We start from the raw sequence: 22,724 nt of genomic DNA on the forward strand, positions 1-22,724 counted from the left end.
CTTCATGCTCAAATGATAATGGACATTTATTGATTTTGGGTGGAAGTACTGTACCTGTGTGTGCTATGTCTACACTGTAAAAAAAGTAAAAAAAAACTAGAAATGTCAATGCAACACACATCAATAAAAATTTAAGTTCAAGGCAATTTAATATAATATTCATGAGATGCAGCGGTTGTAGCCATAATCAGCCATGTGTCAATTATATTGTATTACCCATAATATCATAATATGTTTTTTCTAGAAATTACGTTAGAAAAATTGGAGATTGTATTACATTCAAATATCAGACATTTACATATTCACAACATCAGATACTATACACACTGACGCCAGTAGAGAGTGATGCAGTATGGGTTGTTTGTAGCCTAAATGTTGCTACGCTAACAAGTTACTTCAAGTGTGTTTGTGGTGTTTCTTTTAGAGTTACTCAGTCCTAAAAGTGCTTTGTTTCAACTTTTGTTTTTAATGATCTTCGTTATGATTTGCATTGTTTTAATTTTGATAATAGCAAAGAGAACACAGACAGACGCTTAATGGCCTCAATCTTGTAACTTCAAATCAGATAAAGATGAGTTTTAACCCAGTACAATAAATGCTGATTATTGTTTTGATGAGCTAATTGAATGATCAGTTGGACATTTAGTCATAATTTCATTGTAAAACTGAACCCACGATTATAATTTCCTGAAAGTAGTTACTTGTCACATTAAGTTGACCAGACTTAAAATGAACATATTTATCTAATTACACTGAATTTATGATCAAAGAAGAGTTGATGTAATATAACTGATGATGAGATTTCACAGTGTAGATGAGTCTGGTCTAGCACTCTAATGGCTCACAGATAAGTTATCATGATTCACTCACTTTTGTTGAAGCATAGATTAGCGTGGCTCGTTGCCACAGCAGAGAATCTTACCTGAAACGCTGATCATTTATATTTCTATGGCCTCACAACAACCAAAATAATATAATCTGGCATTTTTACAGTGCATGTCTGTCATGGGTGTGCTTATCGATGCTGGTGTGAACAAGCAGCTTATCCTCTTCTCTCAGCACCTGACAGTGAGGTCATTCATCCATTCATCCTCCTCTCCTCCCCTGTTCTCCAGGGAAAGAGGGAGAGAACAGAAAGAAGAGGACTGTCAGTCAGACAGACAGACTGGTACTCAGGAGGTGTGTGGGCACCCATTGGTGTTGCAGTGACACCTGCGCGGCGGCAGGCATGTTGGTGTAATGCGCTCTCTGCTCAGTTTCACACGGGAGAGAGTGCATTGTGGGAGAAGGAGGACCATTGTGCCAGCAAGGCTTCACTGCCACTCGATGCCACCTGTGGGCGACCAGGATAAGACGTTTAACAAAAGACGTGGATTGAAAAGTGACACAGTTGGGTGCAGGGACAGAAAGGAGAGAGAGGAACGATGACAAAAGTAAAAGAAAATGATGATTCCAGCTGACTGACGCTGACTTCTGCAGACTGCCATCTCTTGACAGACGCTACTAATATGTGATATATTTTGTCAATATTGTTTAATATATGTTAAAATATATTTAAAGTGTTAATTTATCAATACTTAACAGTTAAAAAAACATAATGATGGTAACAGTCTCTCAGATTTGTCTATTCACAGATATGTACTGTATGAAGACAGGTAATAGTTCTGCCAGAATAGTATTTGTATAACAGTGTATTTGTTTGGGCGTTTCAAACTGTTACTGCCTCTTGTACTTCTGGGTAGTTTCATCTGTAACGATGCTTTTTTATAGTCAAACCTACAACTTTGGCTCCTTCAAATCAGTCATTTTAACACATAAGCTGACAGACGGCTCTCAACAACTAAGTTTAATGCTATTTTAAGAGTATAACAACTTTTTTGCCATTTATTTTAATTGTACGGCTTCATGTTCACAATATTACATTTTTAAAGTTATTGCTAAACTTGATTTTAATGAGTTTTTTTCTCATAAAAAGCTAAAACGTTTTTTTTATAATATGACTGCATTTGGAATCACAACTTTATTCTCATAATAACTCAGAGTATTACAGTTTGATTCTGGCTTTTTAATGGCCACTGTGTTCAGTAGCCCTAAAATACTCACCAGCAATGATGCATGCTTATTAACACAAGGCCATTATCAGCCTGATACCAGTGAAAACCCAGCTGAAAAATTGTAAGCCGCAATTTACGAAGAGCATATATGTCCATCCAGCTCTGCTCAGCACTTCTTGTCTCTCTCTGTGTTCCCACTGTAGCAGAAATATCACTCTGTTTTATTTTTACCGCAGGTGGGCGTTTGTTTTTTAAGTATGTATGGCACCTACGGCTGTACTCACTCTCCCATAGCCAGTGCTGTTCCCTGCACCGTGTGTGTGTGTGTGTGTGAGGTAGGACAGGTATGAGAGAACAGGAGGCATCTCAAATTGTCTTTTTCTCCATCTTTTGTTCTTCACCTCTTTCATCTGTGTCCTGTCTGCCCAGGTGAGACGCACTTGAGTTCAGATGTGAAGCTTTTCGTTTAGCCTTCAGTCACTTTGTGTGTGTGTGTGTGTGTGTGTGTGTGTGTGTGTGTGTGTGTGTGTGTGTGTGTGTGTGTGTGTGTGTGTGTGTGTTCTGTCAGAGCCTGAGAGAACCGGTGTGTTGCATTTGTGCATCTGCATCGAAATAACTCTCCCATGTGTTTGACTCTGTTTTCATGCAGTGGCAATTAACAGTTGTGCGTAACAGTGTGAGTAATTCTACAGCGTTTATGTGTACGTGTGTGACGTCTCGGTTACAAAATGCCAACCAGACCACTGGGATGCTTGATTGAGTCTCTGAGACGGGCGCTGCATTTTTTCACTCCACTATATTCATTTTAAAGTTGAATCAATAGATGCTATTTTTAGCTCTCTTCTCGCTTCCATCCCTCCATTATCCCCCCCCTCCCCTCCCATCCCTCCCATCCCTCCTGTCCACGCTCAAAAGTGTGTGCGTGCTGGCTTCTCCTCCCACATCCCCGCTGCCAGTGTGGAGAACTCGCACACATCGATCTCTCTCTAATAAGTTGGCCCAAGCATCAGCAATTCTGCACCCTCCTCCTCCTCCCCCCTCCTCATCCCTCTTCTTTCATCCCCCCCTCCATCTCCTCTGCTCAGGGAGGGTTGGAGGTAGAGGAAAAACCTGTTGGGGCTCGGCCCCCTTAAAGTGCCGCAGGGCCATGCTATGGTGCACTGCACTAGGCTCAGACATGTGAGAGCTGTGACTGATGCACACCGCCGGGCGCGTGGGATCTGCACACACACACACACACACACACACACACACACACAAACACTTTTTCCACACAGGAGCATTTTTCAGATGCAGCAGCCGTCTGATCTGTTGTCTGACTGCACTGTGATGCGGCTCGCTACAACATGAGGCGTAATAACACACACACACACACACACACACATACAATAATTTGAACTCCCACAACCTTGGAGGCACCTTGCTGATGATGCAATGTTTCTTGTGTTCAATGTGACAAACACACACACACACACACTGATATGAATGTGGACATTGGTCACTGTATCACTTTCTGTAATGGCCGTACATCCACTGATATGAGATTAGCCAGTGTTAATATCTCACTGTTCCTACCTGCGCAGCAATTTCAGTCCAACACACAGACAGAGAGGTTAACCTGGCAGTCAACACAGGCATGAAAAACCTCTTGAGTTAACTATGAACACACACACACACGTACTGTCTGCCTAATCCCTAAGAGTAGGGACATGGTGTTGTTTTGTGTGTTTTGGCTGTGTATTTGCAGCTTTTTATTGCTTCATACGCACTGTTAGATACAGTATACAGCCACTGCCCAGGTGCCCTTGAGCAAGGCATCCAGTACTTCCTACTTCAGTAAACACACTCTAGCTTTATATACCTGAAGAATAGATTTACTTTAGTTTTTTCCCATTTCATCAGCTGTGTTAAATTGCAAATAGGTTGTTTTTAGGTGTATTTTACTCTTCAGTGGCAGGCAGCATTAAAAATGTGAATCATACAGATCCCCAATCAGAGATGCATTCACAGCAGAGAAATCTCTTCCAGAAATGTGGTAATAGATTTGGTGAAAGCACCAGAGATCTCCTCCATCACCCTGCGCTGGTCCATGTTTTTTGGGAACAGATGATGCACCCAATTTTTGTCCTGATTCAATGCAATTTAAAGCTTTTATCGAGTGAGGCTTCAAGTGATGTTTCCAAAATGTCACTTTTTCATAAACGTCTCGGTTCTGGCTTGAATAGCATGAATTAGCATGGATATCTGAGTTTGTCATGGATTCATGGTTGACCTAAACTCCATGCTGGACTCCGAATTGAACTTCAAACTGGAAGCTCATCAGACAGTTCTCAGCTTTTGACATGTTAACAGTAGTATGTAGAGGATGTAATCTGCTGAGAGAAAGTGTTAAAGTTACATAACAAAGAAGAGCGATTGTGTTTTAGAGCTGCTGTCATGTGATATTTCACACCCTGCAGTGTGTGAGTGTGTGAGCTGCAGTACATGATGGACCTGAAAAAATCTCAATACAGGTTACATGTGTAAGCCACTTCTGTATTTTTATAGTGTATTTCTTCAGAATGCCTTTTACTGCAGAGCGAGACATTTTTTTTATGTTTAAAGAAAATCTTTTACTTGATTTCACTGCTGCTGTCAAATTCTTCAACAAGAATAAAAACCAGAATATAAAATCCCCTCATTATTTTATATAATTTCAAGTGGTTCATTGTTCTCTTTGCTGGTTACTGTGTCAAATGTAAAACTACAGGACGCCGTCTGTCTCTCTGTGTCTCTGGTGTACAACGTTTAATCTGCATCTGCTGTCATTTGTGTGGCGCAATACTTCCCACAGATCATTCATCAGTCGAACAGCTGTTAATGATTGAATTTAATATTGACACCCATGCAGGTTAAGTTGTAATCTACTTGCCCAGCAGGTTATCTGCAGATCAGGTCATACAAAGATGACATGCCGGCAGGACAAATAGAAATGAGTGAAATCAGATGTTAGTTTTGATTAGATCACTGAAGCAGCGTCGATGTCGATTAATTGACGGATATGTGACGTGACGTCAGAGCTGACACGCTCACGTCCTGTCGTTTGATGAGGAGAGAGGAAGCGATTGAAAAGTACAGGTTTGGAATTAAATGGAGGTAAACAATATAATGTGTCTACTGATTCAGGACACACACACACTTGCCCTTTGAATTCAATAAAACAAAACTAGTTCAGTTCCTTTGCCAACATCCTGTTTGTGTGTGTGTGTTGCTTAAATATCATGTGTGTGGTGCCTCTTTTCTTGTCAGAGTGGCTGCATTTCTTCCCAAAGGACCAAAGGTGTGTGTGTGTGTGTATGTGTGTGTGTTTGTGTTGGTGGTGGTTGTTTGTGAACTCCATTGATCGCCTCTTGTACCTGTTAGCACAAGACCACTCCAGTAAGCCTGTGTACAAGATCCCCACTGACCACAACACTACACACACACACGCACGCACGCACGCACAAACGCGGGTAAATACATTACATATTCAGTTGCCGCCCACAATGGATCGTTTTATCTTTTGCTAAGCATAATATTATGTACACTGTCAGAACAACCTGTAATCACCTATTGGTATTCTACTCCATGCAGCAGGAAACACACACACACACACACACACACACACACACACACACACACACACACACACACACACACTCTCTCTCACATACACACATCTCAGCAGCAATCAGTAGTGCAAGTATCTGTGGTCTGTGTGAGGGGCTGGTTAAAACAAAAGACATTGATTAAATCAGTCATCTGTGTGTGTGTGCACGCCCACTTTTATCAATGATACTCACTTGCTTTAAGACAGATGGGCATCATTAGCTTTAAATTAATTATAACACACACCTCACTTGCATTCCCTCACTTTCTTTTCTCTCTTCTAGTTGTTTTTAAAGACACTCCCTGCAGCGGTAGATACGGGCGTAGCAGGTGAATATGTATAAAAACAGCGAAAGGACAATCGAACTCCCGCTGTGGGTTGTTTTAAAAACCAAAAGTTAATAATAATGTTAGCTCAGGGCAGGAAAGAGCAGGACAAGGCTGAATAGATAAGAGGCCGGAAAGCTTCTTAGCTCCTGATGGCAGAGATAGAAAGGTGGGATGTTGTATGAAAGAAAAACAGCTGCTGCGCTCCTTCAAAATTAGTTCAAATGCATGTTTTTGTTTTTGGCAATCATGAAAGTTTAAAATCCACTTTCATGGCCTTCATCAAGGCAGGGATGCCTCCTTATTCAGATAAAAGCCATGGAGCCAAAACACGACATCTACAGTTTCTTTATTTGAACAAATAATACTCAAATAAAATAAAGGCTTAAGGCCATTTAGGGCCACATTGGATTCTCTTTTTTTTCTTCAGGAATCCTATAAAGATTCATGACTGTGTCTCTGCTTTCTCCTTTTAACATTTTCACAACAGCGAGGTGATCTGAAAGAGCTTTAGGAACTTCATTTAAAATGTAAAGTCTGGTCACACTAAAAACTAAAAAGTGGCACTGAAAAATTCATCGGCGTGGGGACATACAGCTTGGTGGCACAGTAGTGTCCACTCGCAGGACTGGTTAGTAAACTGCTGCTAATACATTAGCAAGCCGGGAACAGGCTGAAGCCAGTCAGTCCCAACATCTCTCAGAGCTTCTTTCTATTTCCTTTATACTGCGCCATTTATTCCTCCAGGTATTTTGCTATGAGGGTTTGTACATAATTTTGTTCAATAAAAAGCAAGTGAAGAGTGGGTAAAGGCTCCCCAAGCTAGCGGCTCACCGACTGTCAAGGACAATAAGTTCACACAGTTTATTCGAGAGACGTATTTGTACCGTCGACTCCTATAAAGCTCTAGAAATAAGTCCTCTTTTGTGGAGCACTTTATACTCTTAATATAATTAGATGATGCAACACAGCTAAGAAGCTATAATATCTGCCTCTATTTTGAATTCTCCGGCTCACAGTGATTTCATTAAAACAAATTAATTTTCACAGTTTTAAATACAGGTGTGACTGAGCCTGTAGAATGTATTAGATACAGTTGTATCTGTATTGTAGGTAGATTTCTATCTGCTGAATTGGCCACTACTGATTGTTAACTTTAGAACTTTCTTGAATGACAGTGTTTTCAGTCAGAGACGGTTAGAAACACACAGGTTATTATTTCCTTCCTTTTTTTTTTTATCTTGACATTGGTCGGTACGCTTCAGTTCAGCTGCAGGTAGCATGAAAACGCGCTAAAAGTCTCAGCTTTCTATAACCTGAACAAACCTCTATGTCAAGGACATACGTGCACACATATCTTGTTATGTAACCATGTAGATAGTATCATGGTATGCAAGTATAGCTCAGCCGCACAGACATATGCAAATACAGATTAACATTTACAACATGCTGGTCTCGAGATAACAGTATACTCAACAAGCTCTTTTATTAGGAACACCTCTGCAATCCAATGGAACAGCTCTGCCATAAATTCTGTTTTTATGATGCTGAAAGGTGATAATTCTACTTTATGGGTTCCTAATATTTTGTCCACCCCATTAATATACATATACAGAGGGATAAAATAAAATATTATCTGACAATGTCAACAAAAACTGAAAATACATAAGCTTAGTAAAAGTAGAATTTATGGCAAAGCTGTTGTATTGGATTGCATTAAACTGCACAGGTGTTCCTAATAAAGTGCTTAGTGAGTGTATTGCAGAAAGTCAAACTGTACTATCTTAAGATTTCATTAAGGGCAGACCTTTAGCCTGTAGGGGGTTAGCGTGTGTGTGGCGCACTTTGGACAAATATTGTTGACTTGGATCAGTGGACTAGCAGTGGGGGATTTTGACGGGGATCTTGTTGTGTTTGTCTGTAAATTTGTGTGTGTTCCAGTAAAAGCAGCGTGATTGAAGCTACCTGGGGTCCCACAGAGTGGAGCCTGGACAAACAGTCACTGTGAAATCCTCTCTATATGACATCCTTCATCTGGGGCCCGGACTGAAATCAGCTCTCTGCATTATTTTATGTAGACAACAAGTCCGGACAGATTCTGTAGTTTACAGTAAACATCTGTAGAGGGAAACTTGAGGGTTTCTGTATGACAGCATGGGAATTACATCCAGGATCACATAAATATCGTCAGGACACCATGATCTAACCTAATCTAGTACACAAAAAACAAACGCTGTTAAATATACATAGTATTTACACTTTTTACAGTATTAGCTGACACTGTTGTAGCTTGTTGTAGGTATTATTTTGGTATTATGCATTAGTCTGCCTGGATTGGTAAATACATGTAAATTTATGCTGTTTACTGATGTCATATTACAAAACTATATCACACCCCCCCCCACTCAACAATTGAGCCAAGATAGCCTGATATTGCTACTTCAGACTACACCAAATACATAAAAACTGTGTTTCTGACTCTGGGAAAGTGGAACAAACAGTAAAATAACCCAAAATTACTATATCTCTCAACTATCTCTTAAACCAACTCACACACATTGAGGCTATACTATGTGATCTCCTTTTGATAACTAATGTAATATTTTTTCACTTCCATTCACTGAGCCTGCCCTGGAACTGTTTGGAGACCCCCCACTTTGAAAACCTCTGTTTCAAACTATTCTCATTCATCTTAAGTCAGTTTTTGTGTGACATTATTTTAATGCCTGAAATAGAAATTTAGATTTTTCTAAATACTACTGATTTAATACAGTAGGTAAGCTCTGTTTAATGCAGATTTTTGGCAACACACCTCGATGAATGCTCTGTCATTTGATTGCATGGTTGCATATCATTACTGAAGATAGTAGGGCTGTAGTCAAACAAAGAAAATGTTGGTCGACTGAAGATGTACATAATCTTCAACTAATCGATTAGTCGCCGAAGGCTATTGATGTAGCACTTCTCTCCTTATGAAAGTAACACAGAGATTATTCAACCAATGAGAATTTAGTTGGACAAGAGCAACTAATCGACCAGTTGACCAGGAGACTACAGCCCTAGAAGATAGACACTCTGAGCTGGACCTTTTCTAGAGTGCACACCTTGGGTTACAGCACAAGGGATAACAATGTATATGAATTATTGTTTGTTATCAGTGAAGTCAGAGTTCACTATAAAGGTGATGTTAGAAGCCATCAACAACAACAACAACACAAAGTCTTTACCACCAGAAAAGTGATGTGCACACATCAGTTGCATTAATTGTCAGTGAGGTGACGTGAGGTATTTTCTTGAGGCTATAGAACATGAATGCAGAGTCAGTCCATCTCTCTCTTACATAAGCACTATGTGATGGAACAGGTCAGGTTATTGTTCTTTTGTACTCCATGACAAAAGACAGCTGCACCACTGGTGACCCCAGACTCTGATCTGAAACCAGTTCAGTCGCATCTTTCACCTCAGCTGCTGGTTTGACTTGACTCATATGGTTGCAGGAGTCACCCCCTGAAGGGATAAGCCTCTGCAGAAATGATGTGGGAAAGCTGACTTTTACCAAAGATTAGACATGTTCTGGAGGACGTATCACTCCTTAGTCAGTTTCCTGCCCTGTGTTTGTAGAAATATTTGGTACAGCATTAACCACAGAACTTCTGCTTCAGCATATCAGATTCTTTTTTCGTGATTGTTGTGACCTTTGATGTTTATTTTGGAGCACTTGGTTAACATTAAGTCAATATTTCCACCAGGGCGAGATTAATACAATGCTTCTTTGTAGGGCAGAGGGCATCTTTTAGTAGTAGCCTACATATTAAGTACTGAGTAACTCTTAGTGGATTAAGCTCAATATTATTAGTGTCGTGCACCACAAATATGATCTTTTCATAATGTATTTATTACTTAACTGGTTGAGTTCAAGTCCACAGGCTTCAGTGATGTCGTGGTCATTTTGTCAGACGGTTGGTCCAAGTTGATTAATCGATTGGTTGGCAACTATTAAATGAATTGTCGATTCATCATTTCTAAGAAAATGTCCAATTGTGAATATCCTCCAATGTGAATATTTTCTGCTTTCTTCAGTCCTCTATGATAGAAAACTAAATATATTAACATTTTTCACCATTTTTTGACCTTTTACACTTAAACCTACTGACCCCTGACTTTTCTTCTAGCACCATCCTGAGGCTCACATTTGTGCTTTTTAATGAAATTTCTCAACAACAGTTGGATGGATTCCTATTAAATTTAGTACAGATGTTCATGTTCCCTTCAGGATGAATTATTATAAGGTTAGTGATCCTCTGACCTTTCATTTAGCACTAGTGTTAAGTAGTCCAGTACTTTGGTTTATGACCAAATGCCTGCTAAGCTAAAGACCTTGACATCAGCCTCTGCTCCATTTTGTGCTTAGTGCTAATTAGCAAATGCTAAACTAAGATGATTAACATGGTAAACATACAGTAATACCAGCACATTAGCATTTGTCACTGTAAGCATGGCTGTGGACTCTTGTTGTTATGTTTCTTCTTCTACTTTGCTTTATCTGCCTTCAAACAGGATCAATCTGGTGTGTGTGTGTGTGTGTGTGTATGTGTGTTGGGTTGCATTTGTGCCTTGACTTCTTTTGCAAATCTCCACACAGTTTTTGCACATGGCACATGAGGACATCCTACAAACTGATAATAACAGTCAACAATTAGGAAGAGAACCGTAATGTATGTAATATATAGAGCCGATCAACAGGGTTGCATCCAGGTTTGTGAAGATGTCGATGCTGTTCCGCATGAACAAATGTGGTCTGATGCAGTTCTGTGACTTTCAGCCTTCTAATGAATAGCTTCAGTCTGCTCTAATTTTCAGATTCAGAGGTTATGGCATGAATATTGTCTAATTCGGCAAGTTTTTCCAACCATTTTACCTTCAGTCTTGAACTTGTTGTTTTTATTGGCACGTGTAAATCAGAGCAAGTTGCAGAATCACGATGTTAGCAGGAAACCCAGCCAAGAAAGCTCTGTCTGCCGTTTCCTGCTGTCTGCTTTTGGTGTGGAGTGGAAATGCGTCAGGTATATTGCCACAAAGAAAAAGCTATCTTCATGCACTTTAGGTTTTTTTTCCCCCCTTTAATATCCTGTAGTCATCTCAAAAAGCACTGACGTAATTGGTCTGCTAAGTGGATTTACCAAGGCACCGAAGTGGAGCATTTTCTCTGTCACCTGTCCAAGTACCTCAGCTCAGTGATTGTTAGAGAGATTGGGGGCTGGGTGGGGGCATTCCCAACATTATTTTCACAAGGCCGTGCAACACTGATGCCAGATCAATATATGTAGAATGAGTGGGTTATGAAATAGGGATTTTAAGACTTAAGTGGATGTTACACTACAAAAGCTGCTCATATTGCCTCTTCTAGTGTGGGATTTGTTTATAATACTCTTTCTCACACTCACACACACACACACACATGGCCACACACCTAATAGAGTGGCTAGTATAATCATTTCAGCCCTCTCCTCCTCTACACTTTGTCTGTCTCTACCTCTTCTCCTTTTTTATTTCAACACTGATTTTGCTAAATGCTTTCTTTGTTCCCCCTGCGTGTCTGTGTGTGTGTGTGTGTGTGTGTGTGTGTGTGTGTGTGTGTGTATGTGTGTGTGTGTGTGTGTGTGTGTAAACTTGATTGCGCTAATCTCATCTCGCGTGATAAAGCTAAAGAAGTTAATCCCTTAAAACGGGGTAAAAGTCATCCCTCTTTCTGTGTGTGTGTGTGTGTGTGAACCCAGCACTGAGCCTCATTTGTCTGTGTGATTGTGTGTACAGTGTTACTGTTGATGCTATTAATTATCTTCATTTCAAATCCAGTTAAAACTTCCAGGTGTTAGCAGTATTTAATGTGAGACCCTGATCTATTTCAGATGTCCTGTTTATCTTAAATGTGGTTTTTAATTCAGCGTAAATCTAAAACTATATTTATATCCTTCAATTCATTAAGATATTATTTTCAGTCCAGAAGAGGTATATTATTCAAGGAATATACTTGTTCAAATCTTTTCTTCTGGAAAAAAATGGTGCTTTTATACCAGATGATATCCAAATAAAGTCAGTTTTATCATAAAATCAGAGCATGCTAATGATTCTTCTTCTTCTTCTTCTTCTTCTTCTTCTTCTTCTTCTTCTTCTTCTTCACCTTCTTTTTCTTCACCTTCTTCTTCTTCTTCTTCACCTTCTTTTTCTCCTTCTCCTTCTTCCTTCTCCTTCTTCTCTCACTTTCCTCCTCTTATTTTTTCCTTTTCTTCTTCTTCGTCTCCTTCTACCTCTCTGTCTTCCCCACCTCCTCATGCTTTTTCTTTTTGTTTTCATCTTCATTTTTTATTTTATTCTCATCTTCTATTCCCAAATATTAATAGTGTTTCTGATTTCATCATAAAAATACACGCACAGGGGAACACAGAGCTTTAATAAGCAAAGTGAGAAGACTCTTATTAAAATAATTGGTGTAGCTGGTGGGTGATGGTGGTGTGCAGTGCAGCTGTATGCTGATGGCTGCAGGTTTGTCCCTCGCACACACACACACACACACACATACACACTGGTTGATTGGATACTGTCTCAGGCAGCCTATATTCCATTACAGATATTGACGACCGCCTGGCACTAAGCTATGTCCCTCCTCCTCCTCTTCCTCCTCTTCTTGTCTGTCTGCTTGTGGGTGTGTGCGTGTGTGTGTGACACCGCAGCCGCTGAATTCCTGAGCCTTCAATGAAAGTTTCTTTTTCTGTTATTTATCCTCTCACCTCATCACCATCTGACTTTCTCATGCACTGTCTGTTTTTTTTTTTTGCTCTTTCTCACACTCCGTGGAGTTCTGTTTATGTTATGACTCTCATATTTCGGACTCACTCCCACCTCCTTCTCTCTCCATAATGTTTTCTCACCACTTGTCACATCATGTCTTGTCTTTTTCTTTCCCAAATTGACTTCCTTACTCTCTTTCTTTCTTTAGGACTTCATGTTTTTCTGGCTTTCTGTACTTCTTTCAGTCTTACAGTCTTTCACCCGTCACTTTCTCAGGCCTGTTATTGTCACAGCTGTGTTTTCGCAGTCAGATGTCAGTGATGAGTTTGCTGGACAGTGTGTCCCCTGTGTGTGTGTGTGTGTGTGTGTGTGTGTGTGAGTGTGAGTGTGTTTGCATGTGTGTCGGGCCGGTACAGGGCAGTGCCATGGTGGTGCCTTCCCACGTCCCGACTGAGCACGTGTGATAGACCGAAAGGGAGAGAGAGAGAAACACAGGGAGTCATTGTGAGCAAATGTCTTTCTCCCTGCTCTCCTCCCTCAGTCTCACCCTGCTCCTCACTGGGACTCCATTGTCTGTTCTGTTACTTTTGCTACACTTCATTTTTAATCCAGTACTGTCATCTGAAAATGAGAAAGGAGTGTACATGTTGAATTCCTCAATGCTGCATTACTGACAGATCGATGTAATTATTATTTAATCATTCATTTCCATCCTCCTTGTATTATGAATGTTGATTCACTTGATTTAAAACCCACTATTTAAAGTGTCGTGTTGTGAGATTGTATTAACCCATTTGAGGGCCCTTTTGCAAAAATGGGGTGTGCACACAATCAATTTTGTTTACTATCACTCTATGAGCACTTCCACTCCTATCCTGAAAATAAATAACGATAATGGAAAAATCCCTACTGGTTTGCACTCGGTCAGCAAAACTGAAATTATAAGGGCTTGCATTATCTTTTGATCACTGGGATACATTTCACATAAACAAGTTAATGAAACGGAAAAACTGGGCAGTCAGACCTTCACCAGAGCTGAGCTGAGATGTGAAATATAATTTTCTTTTTTTTTTTTTTTTGATTTATGCACCATTTTCCACTTTGGGTCTGGTGGACTTGTGAGTCTGTTATCTTTCACTGAGTAGAAAGCATGGCGAGAAGTGTCATGGAGTCAAGCTGAACATAGTGAGTAAGTATGAAAGGGTCGAATTTGCAGGTTGATGGGCCTCTGTGTAAAACAGGACTGAGACAATTAGGCGTTTAATTGATTAGTCAAAAAATAAATTATCATACAAAAGCATTTTAAGCTGGTTTGACTTAGAAACCTTTTACTGCTGCCTTTAAAATGTGTTAAATGAACTTAAGTTGAATAATCAGTCCAAAGTTGTCTCATGAGTTGTGAAACTGTAAAACCAACTGAGTTCAACTCAACTAGAGATGACAAGTTCAGTAAACTTAAGTTATTAAATTGAATCAACAAATCTTCATCCTCACTGACAAACGTCACAATCCATTTATTTTCTCAGTTTGAAGTAGGGATGTCAACAGTTAACTGCTAATCAGTTAATGGTAAGTTTTAAAAACACATTTACTGAGTGAAGTGTCTCACACGAAGGCCCCGACACTGACAGGAGCACCAACCCGCAGATACAAAGAGATGTGACGGATCTATTTTATCAACCTGCATGGTGGCTAGCAGCTAGTTAGCATAGCTAGCATCGTTAGCATAGCCGTGCTGTGCTGTGTGTAGCCCATAGACTGTATAAAAATAAGGTGTAGCTGCGGTGTCTCTGGTTTAACAGAACCGTGCTTGGCAGGTGACAGGTGTGTTTACGGTGTTTATGTGCTATAAAGTCACACAGCTGATGGACTGTTAGCCTAGCATGCTAATCCTATGCTAATCCTATGGTCTATCCGATATGCTGCCAATCAGTGTGGTGGAGGGCGAGGGATTGAAAGAGCTAGTTCTGTACCTCAAGCCCGAGTACATTATGTCATGGAGAGCTACTGTGACTAAATGCATTGAAAAACACTTTGAGGTGAAGAATGAAATGAGTAAAAGTCAAGCTAACCAGGGCAGACAAGCTAGCTCTGACCACTGACTGCTGGACAGCTTTCACAAATGGTTAGTTACCATTTAATGGATGTTGATCTATCGAAAGCAAGATTAACCAAAACTGACATCCCTACTTTGAAGAGTCGGTTCTTCATTTGTCTCAAATAACTTCCAGCTGTGGCTGCTTTTGGAGCCACTTTGTTTTCATTACTATGAAAAGTGACAACCATGACTTAGCCTATCTTAACATGTCTTAAGGACGTACAGCAAGTTTCCATCATGTATTTTTTCTTCAAACTACAGAAAAACAGTTTTAACTCTCAAACAGTGTGTGCTGGGAAGTCTGATATACTGATCACATTTCTTTAGAATCATAATTTAACAAGTTGTGTGAACTCTGATTCACACAACTTGAACTCTACATTTATTTGACTCATCATTTCAAGTCAAGAGACTTGAGGTCAGAAGAACTTAAGTTCAAAAGTTCTAAAATGCTCTGAAAATGAAAACTTAGAAGTGTTAAAAGTTGAATTAACATGAAATCAATAAAACTTTAATATATTCATGTTTTGTTAATGATAAAAGAAAAAAAAATGTTGATTCTAGTCAAATCCTTTAGCTTCACCAGTGTAAGAATTTACTGCTTTTGTCTGTTTAATGTTATTCTAGATTGAATATTTGTGGGTTTTGCTCAGTGTTGGGACAAAATGAGCACTTTGAAGATGTCAGCTTTGGCTCTTAGAAGCTCTGGGATGGGCATTTCTCCCTACTCTTCTTTGTGACAGATACCATAATATCAGGGCCAAATTTCACAGCAAATAAAAGAATCAGTGATTGACAGGCAATCAATTGACATCATGTGGATACTGGGAATAGATCTTGTTTCGTATATTTTCCACATTCTGATTCAACTGAGGCTCAGACAGCAGCCTAAATGATTAATCTGCTCGCCGTGATGTTAATATCTGAGAGCTCTAACCTGCAAATCACAAATCTAGACTATTTACAATCAGACTTTCTGATGTTTATGCAAATGCATTGTTATTCTTGGTGTATAAACCTGATGTCTCAAATGTTGTATGCAAAACCTGTGCATTTCTCATTTTGCCTTCAGTGCCTTCTTTTTAAAAAAATCCCACAACCTGGTATGAACTCTCCGTACGGATTTGCTTTCAGATTTATTTTTACTCTGCAAGTCATGATGTGTGTCTTTGAATGTGTGGTTTGAGTCATAGTACACTGCTGTCAGCCATGTCACCTGAACAATTCCTCTAATGGGAATCTGTCCACCTGCTTCTCCACTGACATGACACCCTCATCTCTCGCTGCAGTGTACTAATTCTGACTCTGTGTTTGTGTGTGGGGGGTGGGGGGTGGATGGTAAAGTGAAGTATAGCATGGAGGACATGAAATGTACTGTGAGGAAGAGCATTATGGTGATATATACTGTATGTTAGCAATGTGACTAAAGTTATTGAATAATATGATGCTGTTGTAATTTTTATCAGACATACCAGAGTGGTGTGTAAGATTTTTTTTTTTTTCTTACTACTCTTGATGAAAACCTTCTGTGAAGCCATTCTCATCCTGCCTTAAGGAACTTCTAACACATCTAAAACAATTTCATAATGTTCAACAGTAGTTTTAACAGTTAACTCCTGAATTTATAATAAAATCACACATTTACTCTCTGTATGGAATCAGACCAAGACCTACCTTTTTCCTTTCACCACAGCTGCTTGTCAGTCAGTTGTTCAGTTTGACCCATACACTGTATATAAAGATGGACGTAGTGAGGTGTGACGTCACCTGTTGGTTTGCATTGGAGCCAGTTTGAAGCCCAGAGTTGCAGCGTACGGTCAGCTGCATCTTTTCTGTTTGGAACCAGGGAACTTCCAAATAAGGGTGTTGCCTTTCATGCTCTGGAAACACACCCTGCTACCTCAGACCCAAGCTAATCCTAGCTTACTGGGAACACCTAACTGTGCACACGTTAGCTGCTTTAGCTAAATTGTGCCAACAGGGCAGGGTTAGGTTCAAGTAACAGTAAACTTACTGAAATATTGTGACAATAGTCTGACTCAGTTTGACTCAGAGTCACAGCTGTCAGTCAACGCCCACATTTTTTTCAAAATGACCACCAGCACACTCATCAGAGGGCCTGAATTTAGTGATTGAGGCCGTAATGATTCGTTGACTTAGTATTTCTTGAGAAAATGTGAGGCTCTTTGAATGGGAGTCAGTTGGAGCATCTAGTGGCTGTCAGTGGTGCTTCTGCAACGGCTTCAGCCTCAAGCCGTGGCAGTTACTATCAGGTCTAATTATCCTCAAGTCTGTTTTGAACCTGGTCTGACTCGCCATGAATCAGATTTGTTTTCTGAAAAGTAGCTTATGCATGTTGAGTTAGGGGCAGAATTTCCACAGGCCTGTTTTACAAAAACCCTCCAACCTGTACCCCAGATTGTTTGAATGGCCTTTCAGACATGGGTTAAATCACCAATATGAAGGGGCTTTCACACCGCCGAGCGTTCCCCAAAAAAGCAAAGCGTTTTTAAACGCGGCTGCTGTTGCTATGGTCCAAGGCTGCCATGACAGGCAGGTGAACGTCATAGCGTTGGTACAACCCACCCAAAAGTCAAGAACACGTTGATCCGTTGTTTCTTTCAGTGACTGGATGCCGCCATTATGAATCTCACCTCCTTATGTAGCATCAGTATTCATACACCAGCATTATCAGCTCCTCCATGATTGTTCTTCAGTTGAAAAAAAAAACGGATCAGAATCAGCATTCACCTTCAAAACTGCATGTAGGTTTAAACCTCGGAAGGAAGGACAAGGAGTGATGGAAGCAAAGGATTTGGAAAGAGGAGGAGAGCAGTTTGCCAGCAGAGCTCAATGTGCCCAAGTAAATATGGGTTTTCTTAATGAGGCAACAGGATGGTGCACCTGCTACACACACACACACATGCACGCGCGCACACACACATTCCACAGGTGAATATCAGTGCTTTGCAGGGTCTGTGGCTTTTCTCGTGGCGGTGGTCAAGACGTGGCACTAATACCAATGTGCAGCTGCCGGCCTGCCATTGGAACTGATTACTGGAGCAACAGAACGAGGCAGCGAGAGAGAGCGAGAGAGACATGCTGTCACTGTAATGTGGCATTAATGCTCGCCTGTCTACACGCAACTGATAAAGAGACAAGCGGAAGAAGTTCATATTAATTGAACTGAAATGTGTACATCTAGCTGTTAGATGTGTTGGTGCTTTAATGTGTGCCATAGTGTGTGTGTGTGTGTGTGTACTGTAATTCACCGCATTTCTTCGCTCGCCCCACAGCGCTAACGTCGGACAGGTGTGAAGGCTCTATCATTAATCACTAGCCGTTCCTCCAACGTTCACAGCTGCACTCTTTCATTCTTCCTCCCTCCATCTTTCTCTTTCCCCGAGTCCTCCCACCTCCCAGATGCACAGTTAAAATCTAAATTCAGCTCACATTGCAGGATGGATTCTGTATATGGTGCCAAACTTCACTAATGCCCCCCTCGCACACACACATTAACCCATTCTCTTTTTTTCCTCTCTCTTCTCTTTCCTTTACCTTTCCTTTTGCAATTTATCCATCGTCGGCCCCGCCGCTTTTCTCAAGCGCCTCCTGCAGCTTTTCCTCCCTCTTATTTTTCTGTCATCCATCCAGCCATCCTTTTCTTCCGTGTGTTTGTCCGGTTCTGGGTCAGTGTAAGAGAGGCCCAGAGGGGTTGGCATGGCAGCCTGGCACAAACACACAAGACTCCCCTATTAGCCCCCCGGGCTGCCCCACAGGAGGATTGGGAAATCTTTATTTACTGTACATCCTTCCACATTTCACTTCAGCATTTCTACTACTAGCTCTCTCTTTATCGCTAACTTTGAATCTGTTTTGCAAGTACAGCTCTGTTCTTCTTGTTGTAAATTAGGGTTCAGATGGTTTTTAGAAGGGAGGTTGTAGCTTAAGTTGTATTTAATTTATTATATCAAAAGTTTATGTGTGTTAAACTAGGAGTTCCCCAAAATATGCAACATCTGAAATGGAAATGCCAGCCCTTCAAAATAATACAAAGGTGCTGCTGTCTTCAGTAACATTCTGTGAACCTAAAAAACTTACAAGAATGCAGCATTTCCTTCCACAATTTTATCCTTGTTAGGGTGAAAAAGAAAAGTCTAAACACCATCAAATTCCTTTCTCTGTCCCACACATTCTCACTCCTCACCCTGCCTTTCTTCACTCCCCTCACACAGTCCCTGCTTCAGATTAATTGCACAATGATTCTTTCAATGTCTCTTCTTCCTTCCTTCCCTCACAAGTGTGCTGACACTCTTTTACTCACACACATACTGTACGAAAAGTAAAACAGCAGGAAAAGGTGTGCGTAGAACTCCCCTCTCTACCTGTTATTTTACGGACGAATGTTTTGAAAAGGAAGGTTGACGAGCGAGAAAGAACACCAGCTTATCTGCTTTTCGTCGCTTTTCACCGTACCTCTCTGAATCTTTGATCGATCGAATCAATGTACTTTTTCCGTTTTCTTCACACGTACAGAAACGGACATGCATGCACACACACTCTGTCAAGGAGCTCATTAGCTGAAGTGAGTAGTGGCATGCTGGGCCCGAACGGTGAGGCTCCTGGTCATTTGGGGTTGACTGCCTGGACTGCAGCCAACTGTTGGTGTGTGTGTGTGTGTGAGTGTGAGTGTGAGTGAGATTGATGTATGTGAATTCGGCTCTCCAGTCCCGTTCTTGCCGTTCTTGTATATTTTAGGCTCTTGTTCCCTCATTTGGGGTCCTCGCTGTGCCTGACTTGTGTGTACTTGGCATGGAACCACACGCTATGCCACACAAGATAATACACACACATGCACACTCTCTCTCTCTATCTCCCTCTCTCTCTCTCTCACACTATGTCTCATACATACACACAGGCTCTTGTTTTTTCCAAGTTCTCCGTGGTCCCACATTATCTTTGCATAAAAGTTAACTTTGCCTGTTCTGTTTGATCAGTGCAATTACTATTATGTTTTCTATATATATGCATGTGTGGAATTTAAGTTGAAATAACTTAAAGTGAAATATAAACTGATGATACTGCAGTTGTTGTGCTCATTTTTAATAATATTTTAAAAACCAATGTAACTTTTTTCTTTTTCTTTTTTCTTTTTACATAATTCAGTGGAACTGTCTGAGAGTTAGCATTGCTAGGAAGACATGCTACCAGTCTCAGCTACTGATTGGAGCACATCATAGCCCTGCTGTATAGCCTATGAACATTTATACAAGATATTTTCCCCTCTTTTCAACAAGCACACATAGTGTTGGTTATAGGCTACCTTTAGTGATTTAAGACACCTGTCTCTTTACATTTGGGAGCACCCATCATATAGTTAAATTTGTATTCCATTTGGAAATTGGAAGCTAGCAAGCTAGGCTACCTTGTTTCCCCTTGGAAATTTTAATTCAAGTCACTTTAATACAACTTTATTTATTCCTGTAAGAGCAGTTGTATAGATGGGAGTAGAAAGAAAACAAAGGTTGACGCTTAGCTGAGCTTGCAAACGTTAGCACTAATTCCCACCTGACGGTACTTTTCGGTCATGTTATATCAACACCTGCTGAGTCATAGGCACCTCCTACACACTCAGTGATGTTTGTCACACACTATACAAAGCATGGGGGTGTCTAGTTGGCATATGCTGTCTCTCTTACATGGGTCCAGCTATGTTGATGGCAAATGACCTGTAACCTCTGCATTTCATACCTGATGATTCAAACCATGATACTGAGTAACTAATGCACAGAGTCACAGTGAGATGTACGGATTGCTGAAAACACAGCAGTGTACAGGTGCTGTCACTGCATTAAAACCAACAAACAACAAAAAAACCCTTAGATTTCCTCTTTTTTTATTACAATTTAGTACACAAAAGTACACAAGTCAAAATTGAATTGTAATTTCAGTTAGAGGACCTTTTTTTTTTCCAACATTTTCATGAGTATAACCAAGCAAGGGAATGTACATCTGTGTGTCTGAGTGTGTCCACTGTAACTATGATCTGCTGTGCTGATTCACTCATTAACCTCTCTGAGTGACTAAACCAAAGGAAGGCGTGGCTCCAACCGGGCTCCTTGACTGGCTCCTGGAGACAACCAGGCCCTTTGTCCATGCCCTCCTTCTCTGTCCTCTTTTCTTTGACCTGTTTTTCCTCATTTCTTATCAATATGACATGACTTCCCCTCCTTCTCCCTTGCCCTTGTTGTTTTTATCCTTGTACCAAGCTCAGAATTGTAAACAGTTTCAGATCTTGCTGGAGAGGTCCTCCATCACTTATGTGTAAAATTTATGAATTCAGCTCTAGTGCTTGAAGGATTTTGTAGTTCCATGACAGTTGAAAAAAATTTGAGACCTGTGAGTTTGTGAAACGTTTGGAGGTGTTTTTGGTTACCTTTAATCTTTGTCATCTATCTATTCATCTATCAAAAGAAAGCTAGGACTGGTGGATTTAGATGAATTTACCTTGCTTGGTTCAAGTAGAGCAGTCACCTCACACACTTTGAATATTCATACTCTGTCCCACACAGGTGATTGCCCAGGTTTTGTTCTCCCTCCACCTACTCTTTGTATAATTTCCGGAAGGATCATCAGAAAAACAGGTCAAGGACAGAAGTGGGGCTTATCTTTATGTCCACCTCTATCAAACCTGTTATCAACAAGCAACAACAACCATGGCTTGAAGTTAAGCCAATGCATAAGTCTCTTAAATACCACTTACAGTTGTTAGTCAGCAATAGACTCTCATTCAAAAAGCCTCAACTTCTCCCATGAAATACTAAGTCAATATTTTTTCAATGAGTCATTATGGTCTAAATTGCTATAAAGATATAAAGACATGTGGGCATTGATTGACAGCTGTGATTGACAGATGGCTCACCTGCTGTTCTCCCCGGCTCCGGGACTTGCACTAAGTCGGACTACTGTTGCAGTATTGTAGTAAATCTAATGTTGATAATGATACCTGCTGTGTTAGTTAGCTAATGTTAGCACAAGTCTGAACTGCTTGGTGTTCCCGGTAAGCTAGCATTAACTTCGGTCAAAGTTAGTGGGGCATGTTCCCAGAGCGTCAAAGGAAACTCCACACACTCCTTATTTGGAAGGTCCTGGCTCCAAATGGGAAAGATGGTGCTGACTGTAAGCAGCAACTCTGGGCTTCAAACTGGCTTCAATGCAAACCAGTGGGTGACGTCACGCCTTGCTATGTCCAACTTTATATAGCCTACAGTTTATGGTTATCACACTTGTTTGGATATTTATGGTTTTCATCTTGGCGAAACTGTCACTTGTTAATTGCAGGTTTGTCAGTTAGTCTTTGACCTGTGTTATTTCTTCCATGTTTAATGTTTAAACTTTCTTGGATGGAAATATTGCATGGTTTTGAAACAAGTAGAATTTTGGAAAGGATCTTTCTGCATGGTATCTCTTGGGTTTTCCCAGTGACTAATACCCTAGATATCAATACAGTATTTATTCCTCACCCATGCCCTGTCCCTTGCCCCAGCAGCCAGGACAATGAGTCCAGGACAACCCATTCATCTGGGATCAATTACCCCAGGCAGGCAGGCTCAGCTGAGTGCCCATTTCTGACTATGCTCAACATAATGATAGGCTTTCAACCAGTAATGCCTTTGTTCTGGATGGGTCTGTTTGTTTTCTTCCTCTGGTCAGATGCTAGTTTCAAGGGGGTGCATCTGAGAAGGTCTATTTCTGCCCTCTTGTTTTCGGGTCTTTTGAGTTTCTGTTGCGTTTGAAGTCTCCTTACTTAATTAAAACTTTGGGTTGGC

General features: G+C 40.6%; 1 protein-coding gene across 4 annotated transcripts in view; it reads left to right on the forward strand.

Moving 5' to 3' along the window:
* Positions 1-22,724, forward strand: part of LOC121898897 (chloride channel protein 2-like) — a 163,019-nt gene that overhangs the window by 20,178 nt on the left and 120,117 nt on the right. The window contains exon 1 of one of the 4 annotated variants that reach the window (XM_042414404.1): positions 13,939-13,986. The exons of the other annotated variants lie outside the window; for them this stretch is intronic. The gene's annotated coding sequence lies outside the window, so the exon portion shown is untranslated. Of the gene's footprint in view, positions 1-13,938; positions 13,987-22,724 lie in introns of those variants that run through there. 4 annotated transcript variants of the gene reach the window in all.

This window comes from Thunnus maccoyii, chromosome 6, assembly GCF_910596095.1.
Source record: "Thunnus maccoyii chromosome 6, fThuMac1.1, whole genome shotgun sequence".
Lineage (NCBI taxonomy): Eukaryota > Metazoa > Chordata > Actinopteri > Scombriformes > Scombridae > Thunnus > Thunnus maccoyii.